At 39.2% G+C, this 8,997-nt stretch overlaps 1 protein-coding gene across 1 annotated transcript in view; it reads left to right on the top strand.

The window, feature by feature from the left end:
• The window catches only part of vps45 (vacuolar protein sorting 45 homolog), a 19,380-nt gene that overhangs the window by 8,917 nt on the left and 1,466 nt on the right, over positions 1-8,997 (top strand). The gene's annotated exons all lie outside the window — the stretch shown is intronic.

The following is an 8,997-nucleotide window of genomic DNA, read 5'->3' as shown; positions in this document are numbered from 1 at the left end:
AGGCACAGGTAGGGCTGACAAAACATCAAACTAGAGATTCAACCCTAAATTAATACAAATCAGAATAAACACAAAATGCTGGGTCAACGACCCAGGACCATGACATTCTCTGAGGCTGAAATTCTTTAAGCTTTGACTGACTGTTTGCTAGTTTTGGGAAAAATGCACTACAATAGCAATCTCTGCATGTCATTGAGTATGCAATTAATTACTGCTGTCATTTTGGTGATATTTAAAATACAATGTGGTTTTTGAATCATGTGGCTGATCATTTTGAAATGGTCCTTATATAGATATGTAAAAATGAGTACAGTCAAAGCCAATTTGTGACAGTGAGGTGGCATTTCATGATTTTCAGTGGTAGTAAGGTAAAAATCTACTATGTTGACAAGGACAGAATAACTGAGAGGAAGAAAAGGTTCACTTCTTCTGAGCTCATCTATGGATGGAAGCAATGTACCGTCGTACATCCTTTGCTTCGCCACACCCATGGGCTACTTAAAAAGTTACCAAAGACTGTCACGCTACACTTTGAGAACCCTGACAAGAAGGTCAGTCAGTCCGGAAAAGTTCAAGAACTTGTCAAAGTTTCTTCAGAAAACCATCAAAGACTGATGAAAAAGGCTCTTGTGAGGACCACCTGAGACCCAGCGGTCCCTCTGCTGCAGAGGAAGAGTTCATTAGAATTACCAGTCACAGAAATCAAACATTAATGGCACCTCAAATTGAAGCCCACATCAATGCTTTCCAGAGTTTAAGAAGCAGACGCATCTCATTATCAACCATATGGAAGAGGCTATTTAAATTGGGCTGAAATAAACCAACCACAGGGAGGTACAGGTGAAGGTTTATAATTCAGTAAGATGAATGTATTACATATACATATATACCTGCTAAAGAAGGAAACGTAAGTTTATTGTTTTTTGTTTTGTTTTTATAACAAAAACAAAGAAAAAATAGGACAGAAACTAAACAAGTAAGAGGACAGCAGCCACATGGGAAGTCTATGAGCAGGACTGGAAACAGTCTTGTCCATGAGACAACCTCGCGAAGCTGATTGAGAGAGCAAAGTTATTATAAAAACCAAAACATTTTTAAAATGTTTTATTTTGGTTGGTGTGTGATTACACCAATAATATGCTAAAGTTTAACAAATAAATAATTTAGAAAAAGAGGTTTGGTTTGTCATTTTAGCAAATAAATTGTATCTATAAAGTAACTGATTATTTCCTTTAAAAGGAACATATCATTATTATGGCAGCCCTCAGTGTCCTTTAGCTGCCTCTTCAGTGAGGTAAATCCAGGTGCCTTGGAGCACAGCTCTCAACATAGTCTTTGTTCTGCTCTGAAACTTTGGATGCTTGCTATATTCCAGATTCTGGCTCAAGTGACCCTCAGACTGATTTGCAGTGACTCAAATATTAACATAAAATTCTTCAAGAACTTCATAAACAAATAATAGAACAGTCTAAGCTTCCTTTCCAGTTGCAACACTATTTATAAAATAGTGAGCTACAAATCACCACTTTCAATGCTTTTGGAATAAAAAAAGGCAAAAAGATGGTGCAGAGGTTAATTGGTTAATCCATGAGCTGATGCAAAGTCCTTCAAGAAGCAGGTATCCTAACAGCGGCAGCAATCTTAGAAGCCTCTGAACGGGAAGGCAGCCATAACTCTAATCTCAGTGACCAAAGGGATAAAAGAAAAAGAAACATATCTGTAGAATAGTCAGTCAATTCTAATAAAAACACTGGAAAGAGGGATTTAAAGTTTGGCAAACTGTACCAAGATTAGTTCTTGCTCTTTGTCCTCCACAAGTAAAGGAACTGGTTCTCTACTCAACTGGAACACTTAAAACACTTTATACAACATGCCTCATTCACTCTTTCATACGTGCATTTGGTTCCACTCCTAAGTGCTTTCTGTCTAACTCAAACTCTGTGGGTGTATTCAGAGAGCAACTTAGGGTTCAATATCTTGCTCAAGACTGGAGCAGCCAGGGATCCAAACGCCAACCTTCCAATTAGTAGAAGCCCTGCTCTACACCCCGAGCTACAGCCACCACAAATTACACCATTTACACAATCAGCACAATTTTAGGTTTCTATTTACAGTTGAATTGCCTTTTCACTTCATTATATATTATCATTGGTTAAAGTAACATGCTTGATGTCCATGCAGATATATCAGCAATTACTAATTGGATTACATGAATTATCCCCCTGCTTTCCGACAACAAAGTGTCTTTAGGTCCATGTAAGGCTACACAGCCATACATGGACCTAAAGACACTTTAGGTCCATGTATATTTCTACCGTTATGAATGAGTGCATGCATTCTCTATAACCAGGGGTTTGGTTATAGAGAATGCATGCACTCATTCATAACAGTAGAAAGTGCTTACCAGGTCTGTTAGTATGATAAAGGGTATTCAGCCAAGACTTTGACTTGGAGGCTACACTCCCCCACCTTACATTCATGTCCAGCTGTCAGAGGATCAGAGAGGGTCCAACCCCAAGGTCAGTCAGGTCATTTATTGAAAGTAACCAACCTTACCTTTTAAAGCTGCAAAGTCTGCACTTGCTGGCTGACAGTAAGAGATTTTTCATTCCATTGTGAGCACTGACTTTTATCAAAGTGTGAGTATATAGCTCACACCTCAGCACCTGACCCAGTGAGCCTCAGACAGCCCATCTCTGAGTGCAAAATCCCTGGAATAACTTTTACTCAGAGATGGATAATCTTTCCCTAAAGTGACAATGCAAATGATGATATGATGGCAAATTTCCACTAGGCGCTTGCATCATGTCTTGTTACAAAAAACACAATGGGTGTTAGCAAGTCACTCAAGCATCACTGATCCCTGTTGACGTTTGCAGATTTGCGTAAATATCAAAGGGGACTTTTGGGGGTTATTTTCAGTTGTGGAGGTAGCGTGCATTTTCACCCTGGAGGCAGGGATGCAGAAATAGAGCATAGATGAATAGACAAGAGTGGACAACTGGGGGGGAACAGTGATAAATGAGCTGACAAATGTTGTTTGTGTAAGATCATGATAGCCGTGAGAGGGCCATAATCCACACTGGCGAGCTGAGCCAGAGGGCTGCATGCGCTGTGAAGAAAGCAGGCAGCAGAAACAGAGTTTTGTGTGTGTGTATGTTTGGGCGAGCAAGAAGATAGGAAGAAAGAGAACACTGGGCATAGACACAGGGACAGCTAATCCATATCATCACTAGTCTGGCTAAAAGACAACAGACATTCCTTGCTCTATGTTGAAACAGGCTTCATCATGTACACATTCAAAGCTTGATCATCAGTGTACACATCTTGGAAAGAGATCCCAGCCAGAGGCATATGTGGCTGTTGCAGGTTCAACTGCTGTATCCTGTGTTTTAAGGTTCTGCATTATGGTTTTCATTACCATGCTCCACTGGGGAACCAAGGAAGGAGTTGATGCTCTCACTTTCCTGTGATGATATCGGGATGCTGTAGCTGAGTGCATGAAGTAAACAAACGCGGTCCATCTAGCCTGCTCTAATTGTTGAAATATCATTTCTGCCTCAGTGATGACTGTATCTGTATCTGTGGCTGTGGCTCAGGAGTTGGTGCTGAGTCCTCTAGTATTTGGAAGGTTGGTGGTTCAGTCCCTGTAGTCTGCATGCCATTCTGAACCCCATGTTGATCTCCAATGCTTTTGTCAGAATGTGAATGCTAGATAGAAAGCACTTCTGAGTAGGAAGAAGTCATTGTATGAAAGAGGCATGATGTATAAAATATAAGAAGCAGTCCATTTAGACTCGCCAAGGATACTTATGAAGTCTCTGGGGTTACTCAGTAAATTATTACTCACCCAATGAGTTCTGATCTACGCGTGGCAGTTGGCTGCCTATCCCTGAGCGTTGCTCTCACATTTCTTCCTGTTAAAAGGGAGTTTTCCCTTCCCAGTGTCGCCAAGTGCTTGCTCATCGGGTGATATAGGGGGTCGCTCTATGAGCCTTTACTGTTGGAGGTCTTTACCTTACAATATAAAATGTCTTGAAGTGATTTTTGTTGTGATTTTGCACTAAAGATAAAAAAAACTGAACTTATAACACCTGTGCTGTTCCTGTCCATAATTACTCAGACTGCAGGTTTGAAAAAAATGAATGAACTTGTAAGGCCTCCTTCTGCAGCAGCAATCTCTATCAGAAATTCTCACCAGGTGCTCATGGGATCTGCATGACGATGAAGACAACTGAACTATTCTTCTGTCCAAAACTAGTTTTGCTCCATCAGTGTCCATCACCCGACTGGATGATTCCTCAGGTCCTTGCACTGTATCTTGGTTAGATTGTCAGACCCTTTGTCATTCAAAAACAAAACTTTTCTTCTTTTTCAATCATTTTGCATTTGATTCATATGTGTGCTTCGGGCCATTTTCACCCAAACCTAAGGTGGCCATGACTTTTCCTCATCCATATCCCATAAATATCTTAATATAGCTGAGCACATATTTTCTGTAAAGCACTTATTATTATACACATGGTACAATTTTATTGTATCCATAAAAATAACGAAAGAACCAGAGATTCAATATACTTTGAAGCCTGTACTGCTGTCAGTATAACATTAATGAACTTTAACTGAGTTCAGAGCTTAAAATATAATCACAGCACTTAAAATAATAATTCAATTTTTTTTTAATTAAATTAATATGCACTTAAGATGCTCTTAAACATTTAAGAAGTCAGGATGAAATCGCTCTTCCACTTATCGCTGTTTGACCAGTTGTGTCACATCACATTGAAGTTATACTGTAGATCATTAAATATGATGACAGTTATGTTATAGTGTTAACAACTGTACACCAGGTCTTATTGCTTTATAAAAGGTCATTGAAGATAAAAGTATTACAGCATCATATAATCAATTTTTTTAGTTGAGTGTTATTATCTCATTATTTTTGGCATATAATAATTTATAGAAGCGCCACCAACACCCCAAATTGGATAAGCAGATGGATGGATGTTACAAAGGTGATTTTCAGTGAAAACTGTGTATGTACATGTAAGCCTTAGAACCATATCTGCCATATATACAAGTATCATGAGCAAGTGCAAATGGGAACCAGGAAGAGGCCGCTAGGAAAGCTACAACCACCAAGTACCTGCAGAGGGTCAGACAAGTCCTGAGGAGTCAGCTGAATAGTGAGAACAAGATTCAGGCTATCAAAACCTACACCCTGCCTGTGCTCAGGTACCCTGCTGGGATAATAAGCTGGCCACAGGAGACAGAAGCCACTGACATCAAGACCAGGAAGCTCCTTACCATGCATGGAGGGTTTCACCCCAAGTTCAGCACATTGAGACTGTACGCTAAGTGGAAGGAAGGAGGGCAGGTCAGTACCACAGTCCTGGATGAGACACCAAACATTCATGAATATATCAGGAACATCAGGCCACAACCAACCGCATGCTCTGTGAATACCTCAGGCAGCAGAAACCCAAGAAGGAGGAGCAATCACACCAGGCAAGACCCCAGGTGCAGGCTGTGTAAAGATGCCCCTGAGACAATCCAGCACATAACAGCAGGGTGCAAGACGCTAGCAGGCAGGGCATACATGGAATGCCATAACCAAGTGGCCGGCATAGCATTCAGAAAGATCTGTGCCGAGTATAACCTGGAAGTCCCAAAGTCAAGACGGCCGTAGTGATCGATGTAGCCATAATGAGTGACAGCAACACTAGAAGCTGGAGAAGTACCAAGGGCTCAGAGAAGAGCTCGAGAAGATGTGGTCCCAGTGGTAATCGAAGCATTTGTTGCAGTGACCCCCAAGCTTGGCGAGTGGCTCCAGCAGATCCCCTCATATATAGTATATGAGGCTACACAGTGGATGAGCTAAAGAGCAGCAAAACCCAGCATAAGTTACATAGGGATATTTTAGTTTTTATTCAAAACTACTCCAGCAGAGTCCTTGAATAAAAACATGGAGTAGGAAATGAGCAACAAAAGGTCCCATTTAACATTCTGGATGACATCCCTGCTTCACCTGCTTCACATTGTGCATTTTTTCCCTCTAAGATTGAACACTTTGAAACAATCATTTAGTAAAATTACCACTTCTTCACGCTTCTATTCCCCTTTGACAAAAGGTGTCAAGCTCTTCTCCACTGACACTCTTTAAAATTTTGCTTTCAGAAAAGTGAGAGTGCAGCGCAAGTCGCACAGAGCTCTTCAGGCTGTTGCTTTGATCTCTGTGGATATTTATAAAAGCTCATCAAGAGGTTAAGTTTGGGCAATAACTAAATAAAAAAAGACAAATCATTTGGATCTTAATAAGGTTTCCAACAAATTACACTTTGCTTCAAGGAAATTAGTCATTTTACCTGTTTGCTTGAAAACATGGGAATGTTAAATGGGGCAGAGATAGTCTGTCTTATTGCAGAAAATGCTCAAGGCATTCACAAAGATATTCGTGCATGCAAACACACCCACACACACTCTAATACTATGGAAATGGTATTGTGGGTTTCTCCCCTGCACTCTTCTTGAGTCTTATCTACTTTGTCAGCCGAAACAGTTTTAGCAGTTCAACCTATCAGCTGCTTCTTTTACACTCTAAATTGCAAGTTCTTGATAATCCCAAATCCTTTGATCAAAGGTTTGGTTTCATAATGCTGATAGATATTCGGCTCCTCTGGACAGGCTAAGTGGTAGCTGTGGGCTTTGCAGAAACGTAGTCAGACACATAGCAGAGAGCAGAGGGATGCTTTAGCACCAAATGCATATTAAGTTCAAGTTACTGTTAAAGTCAATGTGGTTGAACTACCATCAGTGGATCAGCAGTGGAGACAAACATTTGCCTCTTTTCAGTGAAAATATTAAAATCTATTGTTCTGCAACAAGGCTCCTTTCACTCGATGACAAAGCCAGTCACCATTAGTGGTGGTTGATGGTTTTACTGTCCTTCGATCACTCTTGATGACCCCACAAACCTCGCTGTTCTAAACACTGTTCAGATCTACTCTCAATCAGGTCAGGTTGCACAGTTTTCTTCCACCTCACTCACTGACTACAAAATGATCTGTTCACATCCTGTCAAAGATATCCTAGGCCTTGTTATTAACTAATACTAATGTCTATATATCATTTGCTCACTCACTCTTTTGATCTTCTAATTCTAATCCTGCGTTTGGTTCATTAACTTTGAGACAACAAACTAAATGCTTGGAAATTTCTGGTACTTCAGAAGATACTCCGTACTAACATGCAAGATTTTCACTGCCATAGCTGTCTTTCATTTTATTGCATTAGCTTTATTTTGACTGGATGCAAAATGATTCTGTCCCCAGGGTGTATGGCAACATAATGAGTTGCTCAAGTGTTTAGCTGTGCTAGCTGAGCATCAGCAGGTGGAAATTAATTCATCAGCTGACAGGAAGGAGCACAGTACAATTAGTTTTATCCATACATTCTTCCCCCTGGGGCACTGGATGCGAAAAGTTTATGGGCAAACCCAAGAAATCCATATGTAATTTATGCCTCAGTGCTGACCTCCATCACCACTGTGGTACCCACTTACCCCCTGGCAGCTAATTCAAGCAGTGATAATGTATATTTTCCTCCAGCAAATGGAAATTTTAAAGCCACTGTGAAAAAACATAGGCAATGCACGGATGTGAATGACTGCTTTGTTTGAAAGTGATTGTGTGTACGGTAAATGTCACTGTAAAAATGATAGACTTTTGCTGACAGTTCTGACATTGTGTTACATACTTCAGCTTTAACAGGTACTGAAACAGACAAACCTCTTTGTAATTTATAGTCGAAAAATATTAAAGGCACCTGGATTTACTAATATTTGAGCAGAAATGTTGTTACCCTGCGCAAAAAACAACTGTATGTGCAAAATTGGAAACAGATGAGGACCAGCCGATTCTGCTCTTACCACAATGTTCTTGAATCTAACTCAATCTAAACCAACAGTCTTGTGCAACCAATATACATTGTACATACAAAACTGGCTTGCTGTCAAATCTTGTTTATTCATTTGTTTGTTTTATTTTTTGTATTTTTTTTTTTTGTATTTTAATTATTTTAATCTATTGTTTTATTGATATCTTTTTTTCTTTGTAAGGTGACTTTGGGTTTTAAAAAGGCACCCTCAAATAAAATGTATTATTATTAATATTATTTGCATTCTACCATGTACATTCCTATATATACAGTAAACAAACATGTTTATCCCCAGATGAAGCTGACAGTGTTGTAAGAGAGAAACTTCCTCTAACGCTAGAAAGAAGAAGGAAATCACATAAATAAATTGAAACAGTAGTGTCTGAGAAGGAAGACAGAAAGATCATAGCTTTCCAAAGTGTTTAAAAAAAAAAAGCAAGGCTGAAATAACAGATGGTCTAAATATCATTTCAAGATGAAAAGATAAGATAAAGATAAAAGATATATAAGATAAAAGAGTTTATTTTGAACATGTATGCTATATACTTACATAGATGTGGATTGAAATTTCATACTTTTTTCCAGCATTTTTGGGCCACATAACTATAGGAGATGCTTATATAAAAACACATTTAAACAAAGTTACAAACAGTTTTACAAACATTTCAACGATCACCTTCTAAAGCCAAACCTCTTTTGTATCTCATGCTGAGCATCACTCTCATGGGATTATCGTAGGTTCAACTGTGAATGGTCTAACTGAGATTGTCTGGTGGAGACATTTCCGTTACAATTTCAGCAGTGCTACAACATAACACTTGTCTAAATGTGGCTGCCACCTATGACAATGCTAGATACCTTTCAGTGATTTTGAAAGAACAAATGCATTTAGACTTTATGAAGTTTAAAGTTCCTGCAGAGGAAAGAAGACAAGTGACAGAACGAAAACCATTACCATATAATTTGAAAGATTCTCAAGCACTGAAGCACTGCACTGTTCCAAAAAATAGTAATGTCAAAGTATACAGTTTTGCACCGTCTTTCTAGAATATCATTAAATGT

Source organism: Haplochromis burtoni, unplaced genomic scaffold, assembly GCF_018398535.1.
Source record: "Haplochromis burtoni strain Fernald_Lab_line unplaced genomic scaffold, NCSU_Asbu1 Contig_404, whole genome shotgun sequence".
NCBI classification, from domain to species: domain Eukaryota; kingdom Metazoa; phylum Chordata; class Actinopteri; order Cichliformes; family Cichlidae; genus Haplochromis; species Haplochromis burtoni.
The sequence above is the reverse complement of the archived record's forward strand: the minus strand, read 5'-3'. Positions and strand labels throughout refer to the sequence as shown.